The 8,770-nt window shown below is 42.1% G+C and overlaps 1 pseudogene; it reads right to left on the minus strand.

Annotated features, from left to right (window-relative positions):
• Positions 1–3,288: 3,288 nt before the first annotated feature.
• LOC108890066 (protein phosphatase 1 regulatory subunit 16A-like) lies at positions 3,289–8,758 on the minus strand (annotated as a pseudogene).
• Positions 8,759–8,770: the final 12 nt, after the last annotated feature.

Below are 8,770 nucleotides of genomic sequence, written 5' to 3' on the forward strand. Positions count from 1 at the left end.
TATAATAATCTTGCAACCCACAACTTGTACTTATCAGTGGCTTATATTAGTCCTGTAAAGCATTAAGTTCAATTTATTAACCAGCAACAGAGTAATTACAGCTGAGAAACCTTCCATACATTGTGTCTTAGCAGAAAGTGGTGCTCAAACTTAGGAAACAGTGGCTGATTTACAAGTCATCCAGACAAGAACCAGTTCACCTGAAGGAGGGTTTGCCATAGCGTGGGTGTTACAAATAACATTAACAACTGTGTAAATGAGCTTTGCATTAACATGAACACTGAGGAACTTGAGGGTTCTGTTATTGCCACTGTGAGATAAGGGTGTCTATCTCAGAACAGACCTCTGCACAGCTTGGGTGTGTTGCACTGGTCTTACAAGAAACTTGGGCAGCATGTTTTGTCAAAAGATCCCTTAATCTATCATGTGCCCCGCATTATGAACAAGGAGATTTTTTTGAGAAAAAGCCTAAAATTAAAAGGTTGATATAGGGTTTCTCTGAATACAATTAGGATGACAGAAATAGACAAATTGTAGCTCACACCCATTATAAGCAAATCTTGTGGTAAAGTATGTTTCCCCTCAGATAGTGTTTACTATAGAGCTGCACTTTGGGACTAAGGCTAAGGCTGGCTTCAGGTTAAAGGAAGGGGAAACAGACTTTGAAACAAGTCTGAGAAACAGTTTTGACATGAAGGTGTGAGGCAGCAGTGATCATTGCCATCTCTGCATTCCCCAGCACCTGGTTCACAGCCCCTCTAAAGTCTTTATTAAACCAGGTAGAACATAACATGACAAAGCATTGGTGTGAGATGATGTCACACTGGATTCTGACCTGACAAGGATGTCAAACCTGCATCTGGCAACAGCAAAGGGAACATCACTCCAGAAGAGCTGCCTGCTGGGTTGAGAATTCAAAGGGACAAGTTAGTAAAAGATGACAGAATATAAAAGAAGAAAGACGGCGATGTGCAAAAATATTTCTTTGCATTTCTTTTGTTTGGGAAAGAGAAAAAATGGTGTGCGTGTGTGTGAGAAGGACAGAGTCTTAAACAGAGAAACCCCCCAGATGTCTTGGAAAGGGCTTAGGAAAGACATTTGATATCCCAGACTAAAACAGTTCACATATAGTCATGTGATGTCCTGGTGACTTTAGTGTGTCATGCAGTGCATATTTTGGCAGCACCCCACAAAACAGTCTGTTCCATTTAGGCCACACCCAATTTTAAATGACAGCTGAACCTCACATAATAAATAATACTTTAAAACAGCTCCCTAATTACTAATATATGAGGATTTGAAGATTTACAGGACCAATCTTAGTAGGTCAGGCGCCTCAGCTCACACTTAGAACATGTCTGAACATAAGCAGGTTCCATTTTTAACATACCCCACGCACAACTGTTGCCAAGGCCATATGCAACATGTCCTGGACAGTGTTAAGATCTGTGCACACATGTTAGAGCATGTCTGTGTGCACAATTCTTGTGATTGCATCTTAAAAATAAAACCAGTAAAATATGTTTTCAAAATTAAGTCTACAACTTGCAGTGTTATAATAAACTGAGACAAGGGTTCATGCTGTTTTACAACTGTTATACTTGTGTAACTTCTGTATGCTGAACTGTTTACTATGTAGATCAGGTGGTGCCCTGGCAGATGGATCAGGCTGGGCTGTGACATTCGAGATGTGCTGTCAGGGAGTGAGTGTGTGACGTAAGAGAAACAACATTGGGGATCAAGTGCATGAAATGTGCAACAGCTCATTTTTACCACAAGAGGAGGACATCGTCAACACCTCAGGTAAGACAGAGTATACCATTCGGTACAGGGATGTGTCCTTCTCCTACCATGACACCAACATGGGTTTAAATTTATACTGACGTATAAGCTTTTTTTTTGTCTTAAATGCATTACAAAATAACATTAAAAAAAACATCAAAATGTAAGTTGCAGTTCAATGTTTCATTGCAAACACGTTCATCCGATTTCCCTCCCTTAAAACAGTAACTAGACATAAACAGTCATTGTGTCCATATCCATTGAATAAGAACACTTGCATTTAGAAAAAAAATACAAAAATCATTTGCAAAAACACATTTTTATGTTTTGTTTTTCTAAACAGGGCTCAGTAAAAATCACTAACAAAAAAACTGAAATGCAATACAGAAATTTGAGTGCATTGACAGTACATCAAATTGTTTATATCTGATAGATTATTTAATCCCACTACTCACCAAATTTACATGTGCAAGTATTGCAAACCTATATCAAGTCTGCCACCTAAAGAAGGCACCAACTTTGATAAAGCATCATTTAACAAGTGTACTTGGTTTGACAATAAAACTACCAACCATCTCTTCAAAGGTTCTGTTAGCACAAAAGAAATCTTGCCCTCACACTTATATACTTTATAGAATCATATTTATCTTTAAAAAATGGTACAATAACTGTACACTGTGAACCATATTTAGAATCAGATAGAATAAATAATGTGATTCAATTCAGAGGGTAGAAAAAAAGAAATAAAGAGAATTCAATTTACAAATTGCACAATTACACATATTGAAATTTAGGCCTTGTGTGCACTGGGAAAGTAACACAAGAAAACTATTCAGTCCATTTTCAGTCCAAGAGAAAAAGAAATCAAGCAAGGAAACAGTCCTTGTGTAAATGTAAATCAAAAATTATTAGGTAAATTCAAACTATCATGACTAAGCAATCTCCCAACCATAAAAATCTCTTCCTTATAATGTGAATGTATCCCAATGTAGAAAACGTACCCTTCATAGCAGTCACTCAGCAAAGAAAACAGAAACTTAAACCTCATTCACTCATTCTTAATTCAAAATAAATCAATTCAATTTCATTCAGATCTACATGGACAACCCAACTTTCATATGATTCTAAGGCTTTTCAATGAATTTACTTGAGTAGTTAAGTAAGACATGAGTAAAGTAAAGATCATAAAGGCTGAGTAAAGTAGATCATTGCTTCTGAAACACTGAAACGTTTTCCTCCAAGTGACTAGATGGACACCCCAAAGCCTCACATAATTCCATCAGATCATGCAGCCTCTAATTAAGAGCAGCATCAGGGGATGCTGGGACCTTTACCATAAAGTGTAAAGTGTATCATACTGATTAAAAAAGAGAAGCACAGAGAGATAAGCACATAGATTGCACTTTAGTTGTCTGAAATGCAGTTTAGATCAAACCCTCATTGGCATGTGGCCTTAAACTTACAGTCTTCAGTGAATAATTTCAAAACATGTCTTAAAATGTATTTGCCACTTTGGAGTGTAACATGCCTAGCTCCTTTACTATGTAGGCAGTATGTGTGTGTGCATATGTAGGAGTTTGTCAGGCTTTCTACATGAGTCCACAGCAAGGCTCCTTGTTAGCCTGGTCCTCCTCGGGGCTCGGAGTTTCAGCAGAGGAGGATCTCCACTGGCTGGGGTGAAATACACCTGGCTTGGGGAGGCCTCCTGCTCCTCACTGGGAGTCATTTGGAGCTCTGGCTGGGCCTGAGTGGTTGTTACCTCGGCGCTGCAACAGCAGGCTCCTCCTCTAAGGCAGGGGCAGGGGTGGTGGAGGTGCAGGGTATTTGTTGAGCTTGGCAGCCCGCCCGCCTGGCGTTTCAGGTCGGCCAGCGTGTGGTGTGATTTCTCTCGAGTCATACTGTCTGCCCCCTCGCCCCTCTGCAGACCCAGACCCCATCCCAGCTCCAGATGCAGAGCTGAGCTGGTACGAGGCGCTGCGCTCCATGCGACCTCCACCACTCCACAGCTCTCCAGGCACAGAGGCGGCCAGGGATACTGATGTCCCTCCATTTCCTAGGTTGGACACTATTTTCCTGGTCTGCAGCCTCCAGTTCCTCTAAACGAGATGTTGCTGGTACCACCAGCAACCTGAAACACAACAACATTCGACAAAACCTCTAGGTAAACCAAATTAAACTCTTTGAAAATGTGACAGAAAAACTGTAATAATGAGACACATTTTCTTAAAAAAGGTGCGCAAAACAGCTCCCTCACCATGGTGGCATGCTGGGTGCAGCTCATTGTCTGTTTGTTCTGTCCTCATCATCGTCTTGTGGATCAGGCTGTCGGCCACGCTCCTGCCACACCATGGCCTCTTTGTGGTGCTCCCGTCGGTACAGACTGGAACGCTCATTCACACTGACACGACGCACCACCTTACTGCAGAGACAAACAAGAGATGGGAACAGTAAAGCACTGGATTTCTCAGACTTTATCTGTGACATTTTGCCCCCTCCAGCTCAACTGAGCTCTCTTTATCCCGGGTTAATGTCCCTACTCACCCTCGGCTGCCGGTGCTGGACGCTCGTCTTTGGCAGTGTGCCCTTCTGTCGGTCCTGGCTCTTCATGATGGCATCATGTTTGTGTTTTAGGTCCATTAATTTGGCTCTCACCTCCTCATCCATACAGACATCTGAAAAGGCAGCAGCAGCAAAGGTTAGACACTGACAAGAAAGTTATGATTGAAAGACATCTAAGAAATGGGTCTGGATGACATTATTTTGAGAACACAGGGCCAAAAAGGCTTTCTGGTCTCACCCAGAGGTGTCTCCTCCAGGACAGACTTGGTGTCTAGACTGGCTCCATGGGCAACCAGTAGTTCCACCATTTGGATCTATGGAATAAATAAAAACAACACAATACTATTAATAGGTAAGGTAGGAAAAGTGGTATGTTTTGTTTTGTCTGCAGCACTTACTTGTCCCCAGCAGGAGGCAGCATGTAGCGGTGTCCAGCCATCAGAGTCCTTCACCTCCACCTGAGCCCTGTTCTCTAGCAACAGCTCCGCTACAGATATGTAGCCATTAGCAGATGCTATGTGGAGCTGGGAGAGAAATGAAAGCACACAGTGGAACAGAATATTAAAATGGCATGTCAACCAAGGAATGTATTTTACAGTACAAGGTCTCTACCATCTTCCGTTTTGCACAGTTGCCAGACCTTTGGATTCTTGGCTGAATTTTACACAGAATTAAAATCCCACAAGCGGCTACACCTTAATGACACCACACTGTGTAGGCATCTTAAATTTTCCCCCCCGTTTTCCCCCACACGTGTCCCGTGTGTCTCACCAGTGTTGCTCCATTATCATCCTGAGTGTTTAAGTCTGCTCCGCTCTGAACCAGAGCCGAATGTCAGCCAGCATGGGCTGGCCTCTTTAGCCCCTCTGCATTCATCTATACGTTCCTGAGTAACCCCTGCACACACCAACACACACAGGGAAAGAGACAGAGATATAAGAGTTTGAGAGTCAGACATTTGTTTGAATTTGGTTTGGGGCTGGTCATTAATGTATGGCATCTGATTTCAGATGTACAAAATGTGATATTTTTCCTTCATGCACTTTTTTTCTTCTGTAACCTCTTAAAAACTGCTGTTAAAACTACAACAATTTGACACGTCAATAACAGTTTTCATTTGATAGAAACCAGAATTATACCTCTCCGAGCTGCATGGGGGTTTCTCTTATACTAATATATGTAGTACATTCACATTTGTTTTCATCTCTGTTTGGAAACTGTGTGCTGACAGGAGTTAAATCCACCAATCAGCTCGCTTGACACATAGATCCACACGATGGGTTGTTGGGATTTAGGAGGCGTACACGTCAGCTCCTCTGCAAACCTCTGCCACCTACAGTTACCCATAACACCTTTCTCTGCACAGATTTACAGAGATTGTTTACATGTATCTTTGAAGAAGCATAATTCCACAACCAGCTTACTGACCCTGTTCAGCCATAACCATCTCCAGCAGCTCAAGGGTGGCCGTCCTCACAGAGGTCATAGGGCATGTTGCCGTCTGCATTGACAGCCAGCAGGTCAGCCCCACTGAAAGCATGCATACACAAATATGCAAAAACAATTGGATTAGAGTACTAGACAGATTTGCATTGTTTATGTAAACTAGATACTCTTGCCAAGAAGGCTCTTAGTCTGTTTATATTTTAGTCATACTCATGAATGGAAGGATTAAGCTACATTTATCATAACACAGTTGATACTAAAGTCCACAAGATCAGCTTATGAATTTCTACATCATAGAAAATAAAGTTGTCTGGAAAGCTGCATAAAACAGAGGCACTGAAACAAAACTCACGCCTGGATCAGGAGTTGCACCAGGCCAGTGTGCCCACAGGTGGCAGCAGCGTGCAGCGGAGTCCATAACTCACTATCGCAGGCATTCACACAGGCACCAGCATCCAACAGGCACTGCACTATCTCCACAAAGTCATCAATGCAACACTGAGAAGTCAGAACAGATGAAGCTATGTATGAAAATGTATAAATGGGTGCAAATGGACGACACAACATGCACAGACAAACATAAGAAACCTATACTCAGGCAAAGAAGCACAAAGAAAATAGAAATTTATGTATCATTATTTATGGCAACTAATACAGTGGCTTGTGTAATGGAAAAAAATTTGCATGCACGGCCCAGCCCTCTGCTGTATAAACACTGAGTTTTCCAAGGGGAAGAGCAGAGTCAACTGCTTCCATAAAGAGTTCTCTGTGCTCGCATATACCCCTCTCATGAGTGTGTAGTTGCGTATATATGTGTTAACTTAGAAAGTGAAATGACAACACATAGAGCAAAACAAGTGCCCATCTGAATTAAAATGGTTGCAGTAATTTTAGATTTGTGTGTTTCAATGTCCCAAACACAGGAATCTCATGATGGTTCCTTCTAAATGTGAGTGCAACTGTTCAGGAAAGGAATGTAAGGCCATGCAAGTTGCCCTCACTCCTCCAACCTCTGGTCCTCAAACTTAAATGGTGTGTGTTTACACAAACTCACTTAAGATAAGTTTAAGGTTCAGACAAAATAAAGGCAAACAGTACTCAGTGAGCACAAAGTTGTGACCACACACAACATAAACACTCACTGCTCCAAAAGGTGACCTGCCTTGTTAAGGGGAGTCACAAAGTACAGGGAATATCATAATGGCTATTGCAAAGCTGTGCTTATATAAGGTGGTGAACATATGGGAGTGGGGTACCTGTACATGTATAACTGGAAGCCACTTTCACTACTCTCAGCATCCAACCTAAATGCTGAGAGTAGTGTATATATAGTAAGTGAAAGTGGAATTTGTTTTGATGTAAGTGGGTGATAAACTTGGTTATGGCAACCAAATTTGCTTGTAAATCTGAGCCAAGATTATTATCAGATGCTAAGAGTTTGACATCATGAAATATGCACTTTGCTTTATAAAAATGCCAGGTGACATATGTGTATTTTAATTAAGTTTATTATGTTTTTCTGGTGTGCTGTGACTGAGATGCTAGATGAATATAAAGGTATAACTACTTGGATACATTTTTTAATTTTAACCACTGTTGCAGGTGTTTGCAGGTGGAAAGCCAGTGAGGGATCATGTCCTTGTCACTGTCCTGTGTGTGTGTGTGTGTGTGTGTGTGTGTGTGTGTGTGTGTGTGTACCTGATGTAGGGCTGTCAGTCCATCCTCGTTGACCAGATCTGGGCTGACGCCACTGTTAAGCAGCTCCCTCACTAGAAGAAGCACACACATGAACACAGGCACAGCATTATGCCTGACACCCGGGCAGAGTCCTTTGCATATAAACATTACAACACTTGGCACATGTCTGTCTGCTCTAAATAGATATATCAAATGATTCCAAGTTAGGGTGTGTGTGTGTGTGTGTGTGTGTGTGTTTGTAGAATATCAATGAACTTAAAAGATCTGCCACTATAATTAGCCTTGATCCTGTGGCTAAATAAAGCCACTGAAAACGAAATACCTGGCGTCTAACAATGAAGTGTGACGTATCCGACATATCCATATAAATTATGCATGAATCACTTCCTTTTAATTGTGGGATTTACAGAGCACCATGCCACCACCTGATAAGTGCTTATGTCTCAGAAAAGGCCAACGGCAAGTCAATACAACACAAAGAAGACGAAGGCAGGGGTCATAGTATCCTGTGACTTTTAGAATGGGCCTGCTTTCACCAGCTGCCATTTCACTAGGTGAGAGGGCCCTGAATTAGACTAGTAAAGAATAGTCTGAAATCATCTGTCATCCTGTCTTGAGTAGAGAGTAGTACTACAGTTCTCCAGTATGTAAAATCTAAGGCTATCTAACGTGACTTTTCTGCGTGTGTGTGTGTGTGTGTATGTGTTTCTACCTACCCTCCTCCAGGTCATTGCGGGCAGCTGCATCTAGCAGGGTGATGGAGTTGGGAATGTCACTTTGGTGGTGCGCGCTTTCTTCTTATCTGCTTTGGCCCTTGACCCCCGCGCGGCATCCTTCTCCATCTGGACCCAAGCCTTCAGTTGCTGAGCTCCCGCTTCTGGGCGTGCTTCAGGCGTTCAGTGGCACTCAGACGCCCAACCGTGGCCATTTCAGCCAGCAGCTCGCCGTGATCTGCTGCCATGCCACCACAAATGTCTTTATCCCTGTTTGTTTATTTTAATCCACAAAGATGTTAAATCAAAGTTTCCAGCTTCCAAATTTCTCATATGCCTCCTTTGTGCCCCTCAAAGAGGCCCTTTTGTCAGGCCAAACAGGCCTACGCCTGTGGGAGAGCACAACAAGATGCTGTGAAAATATGTTTTCATGAAAAAAAAAAAAAAGAAAGAAAGCAGCAACAATGTCTGATTAATGTTGAATCAAAACAACTTATTCTGTACCATCAGGAGATATCTCCATGACTTCACAAGTAAGCAACACATAAGATTGTTGCAATGTCTCTTTCCCA

Source organism: Lates calcarifer, unplaced genomic scaffold, assembly GCF_001640805.2.
Source record: "Lates calcarifer isolate ASB-BC8 unplaced genomic scaffold, TLL_Latcal_v3 _unitig_1672_quiver_1206, whole genome shotgun sequence".
In the NCBI taxonomy this organism is placed as follows: Eukaryota; Metazoa; Chordata; class Actinopteri; family Centropomidae; genus Lates; species Lates calcarifer.